Source organism: Chaetura pelagica, unplaced genomic scaffold (genome assembly GCF_000747805.2).
Source record: "Chaetura pelagica isolate M959 unplaced genomic scaffold, ChaPel_1.0 scaffold191, whole genome shotgun sequence".
In the NCBI taxonomy this organism is placed as follows: domain Eukaryota; kingdom Metazoa; phylum Chordata; class Aves; order Apodiformes; family Apodidae; genus Chaetura; species Chaetura pelagica.
The window spans coordinates 2,522,930-2,528,051 of record NW_009952440.1 but is presented as its reverse complement, the minus strand read 5'-3'; the positions used below and the strand labels follow the sequence as shown (position 1 = coordinate 2,528,051).

General features: G+C 40.0%; 1 protein-coding gene across 1 annotated transcript in view; it reads right to left on the bottom strand.

The window, feature by feature from the left end:
* Positions 1-5,122, bottom strand: part of DHFR (dihydrofolate reductase) — a 16,552-nt gene that overhangs the window by 7,114 nt on the left and 4,316 nt on the right. The gene's annotated exons all lie outside the window — the stretch shown is intronic.

The following is a 5,122-nucleotide window of genomic DNA, read 5'->3' as shown; positions in this document are numbered from 1 at the left end:
GTGCATTTTACATAAGGTAAAGCTACCAGCTTTCAAAACATAATTTTTTTCAAGTCACACCTCAGACTGAATGCACCTCTTAAAAAACATGCTAACACTCACATTAGTCTCTATTCCAACAGGTATGCAGCTCAAAACCACTTACTATTATATGCAGGGAAGCTAGAAAAAAAAATTATTATTTCTGTTATAATTTACAGGAAATTCAGACATACTAAAACATGATATTTAAAATGTATATTAGAGTTAGCTAGTAAAGTTTTGCCAGGCTTGGAAAAAATAATGCTACAACTAGTGACTCACATTGTTAATACTTCTCTCTTTTAGAATGATCCTTATGGTACAGCAAAGATTTGAAGCTTAGCAAATGTGGCATTCACTCAGGGCAGTCAGAATCCAGTGAAGCTTATATGCTTAGTCAAGAAACCCTATTTAAGAGGGTAATTAATCATCTACAAGAGAGTTGCTGCACTAAATATGAATAACAACTTCAAAATTCAATATTTTTTAAGAATGAAGGGGGTAGATTACAAAACACAGTATGTCAAATACTAATCTATAGGAAGACACCCGAGCATGAATATTAGAAAAGATTTTCCCTTGGAGATTACTGGAAATTTAATTTCCAGCTCAAGCCTCTGTCAAGGATTTCCCCAAACACTATTTATCACCAGCATCTGTTTTCTGTTACGGCCAGCCTAGATATTAAATAAACAGCAGAACCAACAGAACTTATTGTGGGAGAAGTTTTTGCTGTTATGAAATTACAAGTTTCTTCTCCAAATTTATACACAAATACAATTCTGTACTTCAGCAGTATGACCTTGAGTGTTGTTATTTGCTTCTGTGGCATTGAGAAAGCAATAGGCTGAGTAGGAACATATAAATTAAAAGAGACAATTTTAAATGTTTGAGAGGCTGTAGGAAAAACTATTTTATCAAGGTGAAAACCTGTTTGAAATACAGCCTGTTTTGGTGTTACTAAAGAGGCCTTGGTTATGAGGACCTGAGTCATAAATTTTTCAATTTTCTTTCTTTTTTTTCTTTTTTAAGTTTTGTTGCTAGATTGTGTTTTTGTTTGTTTTTTTCCTTTTCCACTAGTAAGTTCACTGTAAGGATTTGTGCTTGCTTAGTTTTACAATGCCAGATTTATCTGAAACACTCAACACACAACATAGCACAAGCCAATATTATCCACATAAGTAAATCTACACGTTTTTTGTTGTTGTTTTTTTTTAAGTCCTGTTTAATATTTGGGGATGTGCTGGACTTACAGTTCCTATTGCTATTAAAATCTGATTTTTTGTAAATCAGTTTAAAACACACAGCTTAAATCCAGTCAAAAGAGACTGATATAATTGATACTGAGCAGACTCCCTTAGGATCTGAAGGTAGCACTATTTTGCAGGGTCAAAGCCCAGACCTAAACTTCTCAGTTAAAAAACAATGTGTCCACAAAGAATGTATTTGCATTAGTGTCTTAACTCAGAACAGAAATGTGGTTTTGAAAATTATTTTTCCAGTTGTTCCCCCGACACCATGCTTTAGTACATGTTTTGTACTGGGGAGCAATCTTGGGGTGCATGAACTAAATTACTTGGGGATAAAACCAAGACAGAAAATCTCCAGGAACACATCTGATAAGGTGTAACAGCTACTAGGGACTCAAGGGCCAGAACCGATGAGTGAGTCACCACCACAAGTTTTCTAGCACACAAGCAGCACTCTTGAGCCAGCGGACAGCTCTCAAAACATCAAGTGCTCAGGCAGAATCATGGAGTGCTTCTCATGATGCATAACAGCTTCATAATTGCTGTGACCTGCTGGCCATTGCTGGGCTGCTGTACTTCACTCACCCATATAATCAAAAGCAGCATCAACTCCTTCTGGAGTTCAGGAGATGCAAAATAGTACAGAAGATCCAGTATGGTGTCACACCAAGATCCAAAGAAATCACACTTGTAAACCTGTGCTGTGAGAAATTCAAAAGCTTCCCTGGAGGCAACTGTACTACCTTGTGGTTACATCAGGATCACATCAGGAGATCACAAACCTGATGAGGCAATCAGTGTCAAGTCAAATTTGAGATGATGAAGGCTGCACAAAGGTTTTTGATCTCTCAGTGGACTGTGGGAGCTGTTTCCAGTCTTTTCTGCTCTCACTTCCTAATTCCAATGCTCTACTCAGCTCTCCCTGTCCCCACCAAAATGCCCACTACATCTAGCTCCTCTGCCTTTTCCCATTGCAGACATCAAGGCCCAGAACAGACCATTTACCACAGTATATTGCTGAACACAGCACGAATGTAAACTACATGAGGATTTGGATGGCCACCCTGTTCAGAGCTCACCTTTCTCTGTTCTTCACAGGACTTCAGCCAGTTTATGCCAATAATCTCACCATCCTGGAAAGAACTCTGTCCTTGAGAACCTAAGGGCAGTGGGCAGGACGGCCATAAACTGCACTTGTCATTATAAATGTTCAGGGACTGTGAGGCTTGCTTCTCTCTTCTCTGCAGTCCTGTGAGGAAGAGGCCATGAACAGCAGCAGCCTCCATCCCATCCCTTGCCCCTCCTGCTGATGGCAGCATCTCTTCCAGAACTGGCACTCTGGAGCACACAATCTAGCACCTTTGCTTGCCTCAGTTCTTAGAGGCTGGGGAGGGCACAGCAGCCATCCATGCTTGAGACTGAGAGATAGGCTGGACACCTGTGTCCCAAAGAGTGCCCTTCTGCAGTCAGGCAGCTGGGTAGGTGCTCTGCCTCAGAAAATTAATGGGGACAAGCCAGGCTCGTGTTTCAGCATGATACCTGGGCAGGGCAGCATGAGGCACAGAGGGGAGGCAGTATGTCACATAAGGCAGGTGCTAAAACATCTTGAATGACCCTGTGGAGAAAGAAGGTGCCAGCATCACTTTTCAGTCTGAGGTTCTTTGGAAACCTCCTGAACCATGTGTGAATCTGCCTCAGTTGATGGGCCACCCGTGGTAGCCCTAGTGGCTTGCTGCCCAGGGTAGGCATGTGGTGTTGCCCAGAGCACCAGAAAAGGGTGTGGGAAACCAAAGAGCACAAAGGCCTGGAAGATCATGTGTGTGTTCCCTCCTCATAACACCTACAGAAATGCAGCTTGGAGGATTGCTTCAGGGAGCTCCGTGACAACAAACCTGCTCATGGTGGACCTCCCCATCCCACACTGATCAACTGATCAGAAGTTGCTGAAGTTAGGTATCTGCAGGAGGCAGATGAAAAGCATGGTGCTTTCCAGAGTGTTCTGTTCTCCTCATCAAGGTCTGTCCTCATAAAAGTCTTCCTGGTTTGAAAGATCTGAACTTTGGGTTAAACTCCCCAAAGTGCTAGAAGTGGTAATGTCCATTTCAAACCACTCCAGTTGCACTGACTTGCTGAAGTAGTTATTCTGCTTCCATCACAAGCCTGTACTAATAAATACAATGTGTTACAAATCTTTAAGCCATCTAAAGTAGTATCATCAAAATAATGCTTTAAAAGCAATGTAGATGCTTGAAAGGGGGAAAAACAGTTAAAATTTCAAGTCATATTCTCTTATGCTGATCAGCACAAGTAATATGTTGCAAAAGCACTATCAATAAAACTGCTTATTTACAATGTAAGTATTGGCAAGTAATACTCTAAAAATTGCATTGTTTTCTACAAAATATCAGCCACGTACTGGAAAAATATTTAAATTAGGATTCTACAACACAAATGCTCCTGGAAGAACAAGCAAAAACAATCACTGTGCAGCACTAGATGAGTATGAGACCATTGCATAAAAGGAGTAAATGCTCCTGCTCATTCTGCAGAATTACAGGCAGAAGCCAAATCCAGTCTCTTCTCATGGTGGGCAAATTTGTCCAACCAGAAGAGAATCTGTGTCCAGAAATAAACCTGCTACTTCCTGCCTGGAAGTAGTATTTTAATGGCTGAGAGCAAAGGACCGGTTATTTTATATGTTAATACTTGATCACAGACTGAATTCATTTGGACATCAAGTACGTGGCAGACTGCACATGCAAAACTGGTTATAAAACATAAATTTTAAAAAAATTAAGGGAAAAAAAAAAGATAGAGGTACACAAGTTTCCGTATTAATCTTATTTTTCTTATCAATATCTAACTACTTTCCTTTTTTTACTGCCAAAGATACATTCCCAAAGACACAGAGAAGAGGTTAATGAAAAGCACAAACTGCAAAGGCAAGAAATACTAGAGCTTGTATTTTCCCACCCTGTATACAAAGTATGTCAGCCCTAACATTACAAGCCCTAATTTGCTACTAGGAGCATGATGGCATTTTCATCATACACCTGAAGCCTAAGTGCCAAATGAGGATGTGGAGTGTATTTCCCAAGATGTTTATAATACTTAAAGGATAGCAGAAGAGTCCTTTATTGCTAAAAGAAAAAAAAAATAATTTGATTTACAATTCCTGATTAAGATTCTTTTATCAGAAGACAGAATGCTTATTGAGTGCTTATTCTGTATTCTCCTAATTCATAGAGGAACTAGGGTTGCTGGCCATTATCTCGTATGTAGTACTGTTTGACAACAAATAGAAATTATATGAGAACTTAGAAGAAGTAAAAATCAATTGAGAGTTGAAGGGCAGGACTTTTTACAGACTGTGGAAGGTCTGAAATGGACTGAAGGGATGTGGGTGGAGGCATGAAGAATTCACTAAACTTCACATGTGTATAAAAGGAAGATGAGAGGGGGAAAGGGAGAAAGATGACTGAAGGAACACAGGACAAGGCAAGTTTTACTCCAGACCTTCATGTTGCACAGTTGGTATCTAAGTTAAGGAGAGTAAGACTACTACATCTGTGGGAAAACAGGGCAGTTTATACAGGGCTGTGTCTGTGAAAAGATGGTGCTGAGAAAAAAGTGGCACATGCTGCCCTTTTAGTACATGAATGGACACCTGGATAAGAGTGGGAAGAGTAGGGAAGCCTGGTTGCTGGAACGGAAATGAGTGTTAGTTCTATTTTTCTTGTGTATCACCTCTTACTGTTGACATTATCACCTCTCTAAACCCTCTTTTCTTACTTGTATACTTGTATAAACTGTCACACTCTGGCTACAAAAGCTGGATCATTTTTCTGTTT